The sequence below is a fragment of the Macaca thibetana genome, chromosome 15 (genome assembly GCF_024542745.1).
Source record: "Macaca thibetana thibetana isolate TM-01 chromosome 15, ASM2454274v1, whole genome shotgun sequence".
In the NCBI taxonomy this organism is placed as follows: Eukaryota; Metazoa; Chordata; class Mammalia; order Primates; family Cercopithecidae; genus Macaca; species Macaca thibetana.
Window position 1 is genome coordinate 34,161,460 of NC_065592.1, and position 17,536 is coordinate 34,178,995.

General features: G+C 38.1%; 1 protein-coding gene across 1 annotated transcript in view; it reads right to left on the bottom strand.

Annotated features, from left to right (window-relative positions):
• The window catches only part of TMEM38B (transmembrane protein 38B), a 79,770-nt gene that overhangs the window by 25,813 nt on the left and 36,421 nt on the right, over positions 1-17,536 (bottom strand). The gene's annotated exons all lie outside the window — the stretch shown is intronic.

Genomic DNA, 17,536 nt, shown 5'->3' on the forward strand with positions numbered 1-17,536 from the left:
CAGATTTTAGAATAACCATACATATTCTGACTCTCCAACAAAAAGAGTACATTTCTATATGCAATATTTCTGAAACATATTTGGCCATATAACAATTTTTTCATAAAGGATTTCAAAGTTCCACATTGTACAGCATGATTTGGAATTAGTCATTAAAAACCTTACAGTGCTAAAAAGCTCACAGAGTGGAGTCAAGGAAAAGAAAGGCCAGATTTTTAGCATTTGCCCATTTCCATGATGTAAATACTCCCATCATGGCCAATGTCAGGCTGCTGCATGGAAGAGGAGAGATGTACACAACTGGTTCTCATAAAACGATAAAAGCCATCTCCAGCCTATCATTTAGCTAACTCCAGCACAGCATATTAGTTTTAGCTAATATATTAATGCTTAGATTGTAAAGTCTAAAATAAGATGCTAATTTACCAAATAAGAAGCATTACTTTATGTTATATATTTGCCGCATATTTAAAGTATATTTCAGTAACGAATCATTGCCTAGCTCTCTATCTTACAAGTAAAAAAGATAAATGGTAAACTCTAAGAATGCCACACTGCAAAACAGGACAAATCTAAAGGTTCCTATAAGTCATTTTATTACTTTATTTATTTAATTATTACAAGCAAAGGACTGAGTTCAAAACAGGGTGAAGTTTGGACAACAGACCAAACCTGAATTACTTTCCTGTGGCTACTGTAATAAATTACAACAAATTCAGTGGCTTGAAACAGAAAAATGTAAAATCAGTATCACTCAGTTAAAATCAAAGTGTCAGTAGGGCCATACTACCTCTAGAGACTCTAAGAAAGAATCCACTCTGTCTTTTTCAGGTTCTGGATCTTGCTTAACAATATGATTGAGTAACAGTCATGTTTTATTTTATTGTTTTCTTCTTTTTTTTTTCTTTAGTCCCCATATCTGTTCCATCCAAACACTGTTGAAGAAAGAAACAGATCTGCGGGACCACCAAATGCACTGCCAACAGTCATGTTTTGGAACAGTAGTCTCTAAATCTTTTTGATTGTACATCCCTATTGGTTAAAAAAAAAAAAAGTTTTACAGCATTCCCAAATTATGGCTATCAATTAATTTGGAAATTATATATAACTGCATTATAAAATGTACACAAAATTAAAAATTTAAAAGGATAAGATAAAAACATGGAATTATATCTGTTTTAAGGTTATTTTGTTTCTCTTTCTTTCTCACTGTTTTCTGCACCACGGTGGCTCATTATGAGCATTGCCTTGGCATACACATCTACCATTTTGGATTGTATTATCTTAAGGGTTGAATCTAAGGAATAAGGATTTCATAGACAATGCATTGGGGCAAGGCATTGGAGAAGGTCTTAAATTTAGGAAAAAGTCCATTTTAAATTGGAGTATGAGATTTGTTTAAAAGATTAGAATGCATTTAGAAAATCCTTATGCTTACTGTATTAGTTTCCTCTGAAACTAGCAAACAAGTTATCTGCTTCCAAAATGCAATGATGAAATAAGCACTGAATAACAGTTAAAGATATTGCCATTCCAAAAGGGAGAAAAGAGGAGGAAAAAGGTTCAACAGTCCCAAGCCATTTTGAAATCCAGAAGGGCAAATTCCATTAGGATTCAAGGCCTGGGAATAATCTTCTGTGGCTTGAACCTCTATGTTGGTGGTTCTGGCCTCTGCACCTGAATCCAGCCTATGCGCCTGGCCTCAGGCCTCTGGGCCTGTAGCTCCTACCATGAAGTCATTTTTCCTTTTCCTTCCTTTTTTAAGCATATGTTTGCAGGTGAGCAGTTTTATCAGCCTGATTCTGGTCTGCAGAACTTTAAAAGTCTGACAGCCTTCTTTCATTTAATCCTGTTTTTCTCCTTTCAGTCCAAGCTGGCAGCGTTCCTTCTGATTTAATATTTCCAAATCCCCATTGGGTCTCCTGTGTATGCACACCAATCCATGTCACTAGGCAAAGAGAGTCTTCCACAGATCTTTCTTGGATAACCTCCTCTCTATCCCTGGCTTCTGCTATAATGATTGAATGGATCCATGAGTCAAACATCCAATCCCTTCAGCACTAGGAAAAGTTGTTCAGTCACACCCTCACTTCTCTCCAGAGTGAATCTCAGTTTTATCAACTTTGCAGTCTCAATAGGCTGAAAGTTTCCCAAATGATAGAGTCCTGGTTTTGAGGGGTTTTATTTGTTTGTTTGGTTAGTAGCATTCATTCCCTCAATTTAACTCTTTCCTCTTGCACTCTACTATAAGCATCAGGAAGAAACCAGGCTGTACCTGGAACACTTTGCTTGGAAATTTCCTCAGCAAAAATATCCACGTTTACTGATTACAAGTTATGGTTTCCACACAACTGTGGCAAACAATTGTGCAGCTAAGTTTCCACCACTATATAACAAGGATAACCTTTCTCCAGTTCCCAATATCAGGTTCCTCATTTCCTTTCAAGTCTTCACCAGCACTTTTAACAACATTCCTACCAACATTTTGCTTCTAACAATATATGTATTCTCTAAGACTATATATTTATAGACTCTCTCTAATATGCTCCTCACTTCCTTCAGATCCCTCACCAGAAGTGCCTTTAACATCCATAGTTGTACTGCACACTTCAAAATTCCTCTAGCCTCCACCAATTATCTAATCCCAGGTGTCTGTTACAGCAGCACACCACATCGTGTATCAAAATCTCTATTACTTTCCTGTGGCTACTGTAATAAATTACAATAAATTCAGTGGCTTAAAACAGAGAAATTTAAAATCAGTATCACTCAGTCAAAATCAAAGTGTCAGTAGTGCCACACTACCTCTGGAGACACTAGGAAAGAATCCATTCCTTGTCTTTTTCAGCTTCTGGGAGCTACCAGCATTCCTTGGCTTGTGGCTATATCATTCTAATCTCTGAGATGTGTGGTCAAATCTCCCTCTGTTTTCCTCTTATAAGGATATATGTGACTGCATTCAGTCCCACCAGAAATCCACGACGATCTCTTCATCTCAAGATTTTTAATTTGCAAATATGGAAAGAGTGTGTTCCCATATTGGTAACATTTCAGGTTCCAGGGGTTGAAAACTATTAGAACTTTAGAAACCATTATTCAGTTTTACTGCATTTATTTACTGTAAAAATATGTTTATGCAGAAAAATACAGAAATATACTGACACATTAACAGAAATTGTCACTAAACAATGTATTAGAAGTTTCTTTTATGTTAATATTTTCCCAAATTTTCCACAATACGTATATTTTACTTCTTAAAACTTGGGGTAGAGAAGGAAAAGAAGGAAAACACTCTAAAAGAGTTACTGTGGGGCCAAGGGACAACTTGACTTTGTTTTTGGCAGGACTAGATTTTTTTATTAAATGAACTGGCAGCAATAAGCAATATGAAGGCAATTAAGAAACAATTCCACATACTAGCATTTAAAGAATACCTACGGGTCAGGTGTGGTGGCTTATGCTTGTAATTCCAGCACTTTGGGAGGCTGAAGAGGGTGGATGGCTTGATCCCAGGAGTTTGAGACCAGCCTGGCCAACATGGTGAAACCCTGTCTCTACTAAAAATACAAAAACTAGCTGGGCGTGGTGGTGTGCACCTGTAATCCCAGCTACTCGGGATGCTGAGGCAGGAGAATCACTAGAACCCAGGAGGCAGAGGGTGCAGTGAGCCAACATCACACCCCTGCACTCCAGCCCAGGTGACAGAGCAAGACTCTGTCTCAAAAAAAAAAAAAAAAGTTTAATAAGATCTAATTAAATAGAAAGCTATCTGATGTTCATACATTGGAAGACTTAAAACTGGACAGGCACGGTGGCTCATGCCCATAATCCCAACATTTTGGGAGGTCACGGTAGGCAGATCACTTGATGTCAGGAGTTCAAGACCAGCCTGGCCAACATGGTGAAACCCTGTCTCTACTAAAAATACAAAAATTAGCCTGGTGTGGTGGCATGCACCTGTAATCCCAGTTACTTAGGAGGCTGAGGCAGGAGAATCACTTGAACCCAGGAGGTAGAGGTTGCAGTGAGTTGAAATCATGCCACTGTACTCCAGCCTAGGGGACACAGTGAGACTCTGTCTAAAAAAAGGAAAAGGAACACTTAATATTGTTATAAGAGAGCAACAATTCCCAAAGCGATCTACGGGGTCAATGTTATCTCTATCAAAATTCCATCACTGTTTTTGTTTTTTGTTTGATTACTTTTTTTTTGTTTTGCAGAAATGGAAAAAATTACCTAGGATTTTTAAGGAAGCCTCATGTTCACATGAAATTGCTAGGGACCCTGAATGGCCAAAACAATCTTGGAAAAAAAAAAAAAAAGAACCAAGTTAAAGGACACACACTGCCCAATTTGGAACTTAACTAAAAAGCTACAGTAATCAAAACGGTATGGTACTAGCACAATGATAAACATATAGACAATGGAATAGAACAGACAGTCTAGAAATAAACCCATACATCTATGTTCAACTGATTTTCTACTAGGGTGCCAAGTCTATTCAGTGGGAAAATAATTCAATAAATGGTGCTGGGACAACTATATATCCACATACAAAAGAATGAAGGTGAACCCCTAATTCACATGATATATAAAAATTAACTCAGGCCAGGCACAGTGACTCACGCCTATAATCCCAGCACTTTGGGAGACCTAGGCAGGAGTATCGCTTGCATCCAGTAGTTTGAGATTAGCCTGGGTGACATAGTAAGACTCCATCTCTACAAAAAATAAAAGATAAAAATTACCTGGGTGTGGCAATATATGCCTGTAGTCCCAGCTACTCAGGAGGCTGAGATGGGGGCATTGCTTGAGGCTGGGAAGTTGAGGCTGCAGTGAGCTGTGACAGTGCCACTGCACTCAGCCTGGGTGACGGAGTGAGATCTTGTCTCAAAAAAAAAAAAAAAAAAAAAAAAAGAAAAGAAATTAACTCAAATGGATCTGTGAGCTTCTTTTAAGATAACTCTTTAAAGAAAACACAGGGGAAAATCTTCGTGACCTTAGATTTGGCAATGGATTCTTAGTGATGTCAAAAGCATAAGAAACAAGAAAATAGAGTGATGTTAGCAAGGTGGCCAACTACAAGTTCCTAGCCCTGCCCTCCACCCCAAAACAAACAAACAAAACAATAAATAACAACTACATTTTGATGAAAATAACTAAAGGAGAGTACCAGAATACAGCAAAGGAGCAGAAGCAACTCCATAGAGCACAAAAACACAGTATGGCCACATAGAGAAGGGAAGAAAAGTCCTTGTCTCCACCACTACTTCCCCTGAGAGGGTCAGCATGAAACCAGGAGGGACTTCTCCCTTCCAAGAAAAGGTAAACAACAGAACCCCAACAACCATCATCACTACCATGAACACCCACAGTCTTCACCACTGTGGACTTCTGCAGCCCTCATAGGTACTGAACCCAGCTGAGGGAATTGCCCAGAGTCCATATGGCTGTGTTCACCCCAAAGAAGAATCCTACACCTCCCTCATCTTCTATAGCCCTATCTGCTACTGTGCTATACCATTTTGAAAGCAGAGCCTCTCTGGGAGTGCATCCTGCTCTGTACATAAATAGTTACTGTACCCTTCCATCCCTGAGGTTTTGTTGTCACTGTAAAAAGCCTGTCTAGTGACCTGCCATCCTCAAGCCTACCTGCTACAATGCCCTACCCTTGGGGTCAAGCTGCTATGGAGCCATTCCATCCCCTATATCCCAGTTGTTTCTGTGTCCTACTCCTCAGGGTCTAAGCTAATGCAGCACTTCACCTTCTGAGAAATAAGGGCTTTGGCCAAGCAGAGCAGTCACACCTCTGGCACCTGAGCCAAAGCAGCACCAGAGCTGACATGGCACCCCACCTCCCAGGCAACCTGTGCACTGGTCTAGCCAAGCAGTTGATCCCCCTTGGCAACTGAAACAGGCAGGGCCCCGTATCCCAGGGAAATAAGAGCATTGGTTGAGTTGAACCACCCTGTCTTCCAGGTGGAACAGATGCAACACCCTATCCACAGAACCAGACTAGTCCCCAGAGTCTACACTGCTGAAGCATCCCACCTCCTCAGACAGTAGAGTCATCCTTGTGCTACTCCTTGCCCTCCAGGGCCCAAGACACAGCTGTGCTCCACCATTACCGGGTAACTATTGTTGCTGCACCTGGCCTCACAAAACTTAGGCCTCTGCTGTGTACTACCAGCCTAGGGTCCAGAGTCCCCACTGCAGAGTGCCTCATGCCCCAGGGCCTGAGTTTCTGGTGTGTACTCTTGACTCTGGGACTCTTGCTCCCTGGGGCTCAGGCCGTTGGAGCACCCCTTCTTCTCCAGAGCTATGCTAGTTCTGTGCCCTGCCCCCAGGATCAGAGTCACAGCTACGTCCCTGCCCCATGAGAACAAGCTGCTGTGGCAAACCTCAGCGTCACAGACCCTAATTTTGTGGCTAATCTGCATCTACTCAGACCTCATAGAGTAAATGTGCAGCCCAAGTCCCAGGTGCTACAGTAGTTTCAATGACCCTGAGCTCAGCACACTGTATCCACAGCTAATCCAAGCATGCACCCTGCAGCCCAGCACTGCTGTGACTGCCTGTGGGCCATGTCAGATCAGACACCAAAAAGGATCCCCTCAGTTAGGATCGCTCCCATTGTTGGGAAAACAAGAACTCGAGGACCCCAAAGTCCTTGCAACTGAGGATCCTAACAACTCATGCTGCCAGTACTGCTGCAACAAACTCTTAAAGCTTAAGCCACTTAGGCACCCAAAGTCATCAATGACACTGATTATAGTTAAAGAAGCTGCACAGAAACTACCAGTGTGCCCACTCAGAATAAGAGCCACCATACCCTGTCCAATTGGTACATACAGGTGAAAGCCTTTCCCTATGAAAACCACTATGTAAAGTTTGGAAGAGGTGATTGTTCCACCAGATGTGCAGATATAAATGCTGGGTAGGACACAAAATATAAAAAAGCAAGGAAATGTGACACCACAAAAGAAACACAGTAATTCTCCAGTAACTGACCCCAAAGAAATGAAAAGTTATAAACTGCCTAAAAAAGAATTCAAAATAATGATCTTAAGGAAACTCAGTGAGACACAAGAGAATACAGACAGATAATTCAACAAAACCAGGAAAATGATTAGAGATCTGAATGAGAAACTCAACGGAGACAGAAATCATTTAAAAACAACCAATCAAAACTCCTGAAGCTGAAGAATCCAATGAATGAAATTAAAAAAAAAAAAAAATAGAGCTTCAACAGCAGATTAGAAAAGTAGAAAAAGAATTTGTGACTTCAGAAGAAGTTTTTGAAATCAGCCAGTCAGGAGAAAAAAAGGAAAAAGAATGAAAAAGAGTAAAGAAAGCCTATGGGACTTATGGGACACCATCTGGCAAACAAATTTTCACATTATGAAAGCCACGGAAGCAGAGGAGACAGTAAAAGGACAGAAAGCTTATTTAATAAAATAATCCACATATGTAATCCCAGCATTCTGGAAGGCCAAAATGAGAGGGTCGCTTGAGGCCAGGAGTTCAGGACAAGCCAGGGCAACACAGTGAGACCCTATCTCTACCAAAAACAAATGTGTTTTAGTTAGCCAGGCATGGTGGAACAATCTCTAATACCAGCTATTTTTGAGAGGCTGAGGTGGGGAAGATCATTTGACCCAAGGAGTTCAAGGTTGCAGTGAGCTATGTCCAAGACACTGCACTCCAGCTTGGGCAACAGGGCAAGACTCTGTCTCTAAAAAAAATTATTTTTAATAAATCAAATTTGCTGAAAACTTCCCAAGTCTTAGTTGAAACACTGATATCCAGATCCAGGAAGCTCAAAAGTCCCCAAACAGGTTCAACCCAAAGACATCTTTACCAAGATGCATAATCACCAAATTGTCAAAAGTAAAAAGCAAGGAGAAAATTCTAAAAACATCAAGAGAAAACTAACATGTCACATACAAGGGAATCTCCATTAGATAATCAGTACACTTCTCAACAGAAATCTTACAGGTCAAGAGAAAATGGGATGATATATTCAGACAGCTGAAAGAAAACAAGTGTCAGCCAAAAATACTATACCCAGCAAAGCTATTCTTCAGATATTAAGGTTACATAAAGACCTTCCCAGATAAGAAAAAGCTGAGGGAATTCATCACCACTAGACCAGCCTTACAAGAAATGCTCACGAGTGCCACAACTGAAAGCAAAGGGACAACAATTACTATCAAGAAAGTATGTGAAAGTATATAATTCACCAGTAGATAACTTCAAAATCAAACTCAGAATACCATAGTGCTGTAATGGTGCTATATAAATCTTTCAATCTTCTAGTATAAACATAAAAAACCAAAATGGTCAAAAACAGCTATAATTCAAAGTTAAGGAACACACAAATGATAAAGTAAATTAAGGCAACAAAAATATAAATGAAGAATAGGGAAAATATCTAGAGTACTTTTATGTGAATAAAGTTAAGCTGTTACCAGCTTGAAATAGTCTGCTTTAACTACAAGATTCTTAAAGTCAGCCCAATGGTAACCACACAAAAAAAATACAGTGAATATGCAAATTAGAAAGAGAAATGAAATAAACCTAGGTAAATAACAAGAGGAAGAAAGGAACAAAGGATCTACAAAACAAACAGAAAACAATTAACAAAATGGCAGGAGAAAAGTCCTTTCCTAGGATGAACGTAAACGGATTAAATTCCCTAAAAAAGATACATAATGGTTGAACTGATTTAAAAAAAAAAAAAGATCCAACTATATATGCTGTCTACAAGGAACTCACTTTAGCTTTAAGGACGCACACAAACTGAAAGTAAAGGAATGAAAAATATATTCCATGCAAATGATAACCAAAAAAGAGCAGAGGTGAGTATACATACAGCAGATAAAACAGACGTCAAGTCAAAAACTTTCAGAAAAGACAAAGAGGGTCAGTATTTAATGGCAAAAAAGTCCATTCATCAAGAGAACATAATAATTGTAAATATGTATGTGCACAACATTGGACGAACTAAATATATGAAGCAAATATTAATAGACAGGAAGGGATGAAACAGCAATACAATAATAAACATCTATAGAATGTTCCATCCAACAACAGCAAAATACACATTCTTCTCTAGTGCACATGAAACATTCTTTAGGATAGACCACATGTTAGGCTGCAAAACAAGTCCTAACAAATGTAATAACATTAAAATCACATCGTGTCATTTTGATCACAACAGTATCAAACTAGAAATCAACAACAGGAACAATTTTGGAAAATTCAAAAATACGTGAAAATTACACAGGATGCTCCAGGGCAACCAATGGGTCAAAGAAGAAATCAAAAAGGAAATTTAAAAATATTATGAAACAAATGATAGTGGAAACAAAACATACCAATACTTACATGATGCAGCAAAAGTGGGTCTAAGAGGGAAGTTTATAGCAATAAATATCCACATTAAAAAAGAAATATTTCAAATAAATAACTAACATTATGTATCAAGGAAATAAAAAAAGAATAAAGAAAACCGAAAATTAGCACTAGGAAGGAAAAAATACAGAAATAAATCAAATAGAAAAAACATAGGGGAAAAAATCAATCAAACTGAGTTAGTTTTTTGAAAATCTAAACAAAATTGACAAATGCTTAGCTACACTAAGCAAAAAAAGATAGAAGACTTAAATAAAACCAGAAATAAAAGTAGAGACATTTCAACAGACACCAAAGAAATAAAAATAATAATAAGCGACTACTATGAACAATTACATGCCAACAAACTGGATAACCTAGAGTAAGCGAATAAATTCCTAAAAAATATAACCAACCAAGATTAAAGCAGGAAGAAGTAGAAAGCCTGCACAGGTCAATTACAAACAGAGACTGGAATATAAACTTAAAGTCTCCCAAGGGACTAAAAAGCCCAGAACTAGATGGCTTCACAGCTGACTTCTACCAACTTTCAAAAAAGAATTAATACCAGTACTTCTTAAACTCTTCCAAGGAAATAGAGCTAGAGGGAATGTGCCTAACACATTTTCAGAGGCCAACATCAGCTCATGCCTAATCCAAAGACGCCACCAAAAAAAAAAAAAAAAAAAAAAAAAAGAAAGAAAAAAAAGAAAACTACAGGCCAATCTCTCTGATGTAAAAAATATTAGTAAACCGAATTCAAATAGCCAAGATAGGAGAACTACCTAAGTGTACATCAACAGATGGCTGTTTGTGTTACTATAAAGAAATACATGAGGCCCAGAGCTGAGCAGAACTAATAGAAATCTACAGTACTCTCCACCCCAAATCAAGAGAATATATATTCTTCTCAGCACCATATAGTACTTATCCTAAAATTGACCACATAATTGGAAGTAAAACACTCCTCAGCAAATGTAAAAGAACAGAAATCACAACAAACTGCCTCTCAGACCACAGTGCAATCAAATTAGAACTCAGGATTAAGACACTCACTGAAAATCGCACAACTACATGGAGACTGAACAACCTGCTCCTGAATGACTACTGGGTAAATAATGAAATGAAGGCAGAAATAAAAATGTTCTTTGAACAGTCCATGCTCATGGATAGGAAGAATCAATATTATGAAAATGGCCATACGGCCCGAGGTAATTTATAGATTCGATCTATAATTCATATATCAAGCTACCAATGACTTTCTTCACAGAATTCGAAAAAACGATTTGAACGTTCGTATGGAACCAAAAAAGAGCCCACATTGCCAAGACAGTCCTAAGCAAAAAGAACAAAGCTGGAGGCATCAAGCTACCTGACTTCAAACTATACTACAAGGTTACAGTAACCAAAACAGCATGGTACTGGTACCAAAACAGAGATATAGACCAATGGAACAGAACAGAGGCCTCAGAAATAACACCACACAGCTACAACCATCTGATCTTTGACAAATCTGACAAAAACAAGAAATGGGGAAAGGATTCCCTGTTTAATAAATGGTGCTGGGAAAACTAACTAGCTATATGTAGAAAGCTGAAACTGTATCCCTTCCTTACACCTTATACAAAAATTAATTCAAGATGGATTAAAGACTGAAATGTTAGACCTAAAACCATAAAAACCTTATAAGAAAACCTAGGCAATATCATCCAGGACATAGGTATGGGCATAGACTTCATGACTAAAACACCAAAAGCAATGGCAACAAAACCCAAAATAAACACATGGGATCTAATTAAACTAAAGAGCCTCTGCACAGCAAAAGAAACTACCATCAGAGTGAACAGGCAACCTACAGAATGGGAGAAAATGTTTGCAATCTACCAATCTGACAAAGGGCTAATATCCGGAATCTACAAAGCACTTAAACAAATTTACAAGAAAAAAATCAAACAACCCCATCAAAAAGTGGGCAAAGGATATGAACAGACACTTCTCAAAAGAAGACATTTCTGCACCCAACAAACACATGAAAAAATGCTTATCATCAATGGTCATCAGAGAAATGCAAATCAAAACCACAATGAGATACCATCTCAAACCAGTTAGAATGGCCATCATTAAAAAGTCAGGAAACAACAGGTGCTGGAGAGGATGTGGAGAAATAGGAACACTTTAACACTGTTGGTGGGAGTGCAAACTAGTTCAACCATTGTGGAAGACAGTGTGACGATTCATCAAGGATCTAGAACTAGAAATACCATTTGACCCAGCCATCCCACTACTGGGTATATACCCAAAGGATTATAAATCATGCTACTATAAAGACACATGCACATATATGTTTATTGCGGCACTATTCACAATAGCAAAGACTTGGAACCAACCCAAATGTCCATCAATAACAGACTGGATAAAGAAAATGTGGCACATACACACCATGGAATACTATGCAGCCATAAAAGAGTATGAGTTCATGTCCTTTGTAGGGTCATGGACGAAGCTGGAAACCATCATTCTGAGCAAGCTATTGCAAGGACAGAAAACCAAACACCGCATGTTCTCACTCATAGGTGGGAACTGAACAATGAGAACACTTGGACACAGGGCGGGGAACATCACACACTGGGGCCTGTCATGGGGTAGGGGGATGGGGGAGGGATAGTATTAAGAGAAAAACCTAATGTAAATGATGAGTTAATGGGTGCAGCACACCAACATGAGACATGTATACATATGTAACAAACCTCAACGTTGTGCACATGTACCCTAGAACTTAAAGTATGATAATAAAAAATAAAAAAGATGTTCTTTGAAAACAATGAGAACAAAGCTACAATTTACCAGAATCTCTGGGGCACATTTAAAGTAGTTTGTAGAGGGAAATGTAGAGCACTAAATGCCCACAAGAGAAAGCAGGAAAGATCTAAAATCAACACCCTAACATCGCAATTGAAAGAACTAGAGAAGCAAGAGCAAACAAATTCAAAAGCTAGCAGAAGGCAAAAAATAACTAAGATCAGAGCAGAACTGAAGAAGATAGAGACACAAAAAATCAATGAATCCAGGAGCTGTTTTTTCTTTAAAGATAACAAAATAGACCGCTAGCAAGACTAATAAAGAAGAAAAGAGAGAAGAATCAAATAGACGAAATAAAAAATGATAAAGGGGATATCAACACCGATCCCACAGAAATAGAAATTACCATCAGAGAATACTATAAACACCTCTACTTAAATAAACTAGAATTTCTAGAAGAAACAGATAAATTCCTGGACACATACACCCTCCCAAGACTAAACCAGGAAGAAGTTGAATCTCTGAATAGACCAATAACAGGTTCTGAAATTGAGGCAATAATTAATAGGCTACTAACCAAAAAAAGCCCAGGACCAGACAGATTCACAGCTGAATTCTACTGGAAGTACAAACAGGAGCTAGTACCATTTCTTCTGAAACTATTCCAATCAATAGAAAAAGAGGGAATACTCTCTAACTCATTTTATGAGGCCAGCATCATCCTGATACCAAAGCCTGGCAGAGACACAACAAAAAAAAAGAGACTTTCAGGCCAGTATCCCTGATGAACACTGATGCAAAAATCGTCAATAAAATACTGGCAAATCGAATCCAGCAGCACATCAAAAAGTTTATCCACCACGATCAAGTTGGCTTCATCCCTGGGATGTAAGGCTGGTTCAACATATGCAAATCAATAAACGTAATCCATCACATAAACAGAGCCAACGACCAAAACCACGTGATTATCTCAATAGATGCAGAAAAAGCCTTAGACAAAATTCAACTAACTTTCATGCTAAAAACTCTCAATAAACTAGGTATTGTTGAAACGTATCTCAAAATAACAAGAGCTATTTATGACAAACCCACAGCCAGTATCATACTGAATGGGCAAAAACTGGAAGCATTCCCTTTGAAAACCTGCACAAGACAAGGATGCCCTCTCTCACCACTCCTATTCAACATAGTTATTGGAAGCTCTGGCCAGGGCAAAGAGGCAAGAGAAAGAAATAAAGCGTATTCAAATAGGAAGAGAGGAAGTCAAACTGTCTCTGTTTGCAGATGACATGATTGTATATTTAGAAAACCCCATCTTCTCAGCCCAAAATCTCCTTAAGCTGATAAGCAACTTCAGCAAAGTCTCAGGATACAAAACCAATGTGCAAAAATCACAAGCATTCCTATACACCAAGAACAGACAAACAGAGAGCCAAATCATGAATGAACTCCCATTCACAATTACTACAAAGAGAATAAAATACCTAAGAATCCAACTTACAAGGGATGTGAAGGACCTCTTTAAGGAGAACTACAAACCACTACTCAACAAAATAAAAGAGGACACAAACAAATGGAAGAACATTCCATGCTCATGGATAGGCAGAATCAATATCGTGAAAATGGCCATACTGCCCAAGGTAATTTATAGATTCAATGCTATCCCCATCAAGCTACCACTGACTTTTTTCACAGAGTTGGAAAAAACTACTTTAAAGTTTATATGGAACCAAAAAAAGGGCCTGTATAGCCGAGACAATCTTAAGCAAAAAGAACAAAGCTGGAGGCATCAAGCTACCTGACTTCAAACTATACTATAAGGCTACAGTATGGTACTGGTGCCAAAACAGAGAGATAGACCAATGGAACAGAACAGAGGCCTCAGAAATAACACCACACAGCTACAACCATCTGATCTTTGACAAACCTGACAAAAAAAAAGCAATGGGGAAAGAATTCCCTATTTAATAAATGGTGCTGGGAAAACTGGCTAGCCATAAGTAGAAAGCTGAAACTGCATCCCTTCCTTACACCTTATACAAAAATTAATTCAAGATGGATTAAAGACTGAAATGTTAGACCTAAAACCGTAAAAACCCTAGAAGAAAACCTAGGCAATATCATCCAGGACATAGGCATGGGCAAAGACTTCATGACTAAAACACCAACAGCGATGGCAACAAAACCCAAAATAAACACACGGGATCTAATTAAACTAAAGAGCCTCTGCACAGCAAAAGAAACTACCATCAGAGTGAACAGGCAACCTACAGAATGGGAGAAAATGTTTGCAATCTACCAATCTGACAAAGGGCTAATATCCAGAATCTACAAAGAACTTAAACAATTGTACAAGAAAAAAGCAAACAACCACATCAAAAAGTGGGCAAAGGATATGAACAGACGCTTCTCAAAAGAAGACATTTAGGCAGCCAACAGACACATGAAAAAATGCTCATTATCACTGGTCATCAGAGAAATGCAAATCAAAACCACAATGAGATACCATCTCATACCACTTAGAACGGTGATCATTAAGAAGTCAGGAAACAACAGATGCTGGAGAGGATGTGGAGAAATAGGAATACTTTTACACTGTTGGTGGGAATGTAAACTAGTTCAACCATTGTGGAAGACAGTGTGGTGATTCCTCAAGGATCTAGAACTAGAAATACCATTTGACCCAGCCATCCCATTACTGGGTATATACCCAAAGGATTATAAATCATGCTACTATAAAGATACATGCACACATTTGTTTATTGCAGCACTATTCACAATAGCAAAGACTTGGAACCAACCCAAATGTCCATCAATAATAGACTGGATAAAGAAAATGTGGCACATATGCACCATGGAATACTAGACAGCCATAAAAAAGGATGAGTTCATGTCTTTACAGGGACATGGATGAAGCTGTAAGCCATTATTTTCAGCAAACTATCACGAGAACAGAAAACCAAACACTATATGTTCTCACTCATAAGTAGAAGTTGAACAATGAGAACACATGGACACAGGGAGGGAAGCTTCACACACCAGGGCCTGTTGGGGGTTGGGGGGCTGGGGGAGAAGTAGCGTTAGGAGAAATACCTAATGTAAATGACAAGTTGATAGGTGCAGCAAACCAACATGGCACATGTATACCTATGTAACAAACTTGCATGTTGTACACATGTACCCTAGAACTTAAAGTATAATATCAATAATTTTTTAAAAAAGAAATACGTGAGGCTTGGCAATTTATAAAGAAAAGTGGCTTAATTGGCTCACAGTTCTGCAGGAGGTAAAAGCGTAGCACCAAAATCTGCCCAGCTTCTAGTGAGAACCTTAGGAAACTCACAACCATGGCAGAAGACAAAAAGGGAGCACATCACATGGTGAGACTGGGAACAAGAGAACAAGGAGGGAAAGGAACCAGACTTTTAAACAACTAGATCTTGTGAGAACTCAGTGAACAAGAACTCACTTATCACAAGAGGATGGTGCTAAATCATTCATGAGGGATCCGCCCCCGTGATCCAATCACCTCCCACCAGCCCCCACCTCCAACACTGGGAATCACATTTCAACATGAGAGCTGGAGGAGACAAAGACCAAACCATATCAACGGATGAATGGATAAAGAAACTGTGATATATACAGGTTGAGCACCCCTAATCCAAAAATCTGAAATTCTAAATCTTCTAAAATACAAAACTTTAGGAGTACCAACATGATCAAAAGAAATACTCATTGGAACATTTTGGTCTTCAGGTTTTTGAATTTGGGACGCTCAACCAAGTAAGTATATAATACAAATATTCCAAAATCCAAAAATATCTGAAATCCACAACACTTCTGGTCCCAACCACTTCAAATAAGAGATAGTCACCTTGTATATACAATGGAATACTATTTAGCCCTATAAAGGGAGATCCTGCCATTTGCCACAACATGGATGAATCTAGAGGACACTATGCTGAATGAAATAAATCAGACACAGAAAGAAAATTACTGCATGATCTCACTTATACATGGGATCTCGGGGAAAGAAAAGTCAAATATACAAGGACAGAGAATAAAACAGCAATTACCAATGGGCAGGGTTGGGGGAGGAAATGCAAAATATAGGTCAATGGATACAAAGGAGCACACATGTACGATGAACAAGTCTAAAGATCTAATGTATAACACAAGGACTACAGCTAATTATAGTGTAATGTATTCAGGATTTTTGTTAAATGGGTAGACTTTTAACAAAGTCTATGTATGGCTGCTCTTGCTGCATACATAAAAATGAGAAACTACGTGAGATGATGGATATGAAGCAGTACAATGTTCTCAGTAGTCTATGAAAAACTGAAAATATAATTGCTGGTACAACCAGTAAAAATAATAATTCAAAGAGGTATAGCTAATAAGCCAAAAAGTAAATTAAAGTGGAATTCCTACAAATATTATCTTGGAATCAAGAGAAGGCAAAAAGAAGGACTAGAGGAAACAATAAATAATAAAATCATAGACTTAAATGCAACCATATCCATAATTACGTTATTTGAATATAACTTATATATAGTCATATATTTTATTACCCCAAGTTACAAATTAATTGGACTAAACCCTCCAATTAAAAGGTAGAGATTGCAACAGCCTCCCATAGTACTAGGATTACAGACATGAGCCACTGTACCTGGCCTCTTTCTATTACTTATTTATTTATTTTTTAAGTGAACCGTAGAACAGCCTCAGTCAGATCCTTCAGGAAATATTCCAGAAGAAGGCACTGTTATTATAGGAGACGAAAGCTCCATGTGCATTATTGCCCCTAAGACCTTCAAGTGGGACAAGATGTGGAGGTGGAAGATGATGATATGGATGATCCTGACCCTGTGTAGGCCAAGGCTAATGTGTGTGTTTGTGTCTTCATTTTTAACAAAAAAAAGCTTAAACAGTAAAAAACAAATCTTAAAAATAGAAAAACACTTATAGAATAAGAATACAAAGAAAGAAAATACTTTTTTACAACTGTATAATGTGTTTGTGTTTAAGCTAAGTGTTACTACGAAAGCTCCAAAAAGTTTTTAAAAATTTAAAGTTTATCAAGTAAAAATATTAGTTAGGTAGAAGGAATAAGATCTAGTATTTGGTAGCATAATAGTACAATATAGTTAGCAATAATTTATTGTACGTTTCAAAATAACTAAAAAAGTGGAATCAGAATGTTCCTAATACAAAGAAATGATAAATGCTTGAAGTGATGGATATCCCAATTACCCTGACATCATTACACATTGTATGCCTGGCTGAAAATATCACATGTACCCCATAAATATGTACAATTATGTATCCATAATACTTA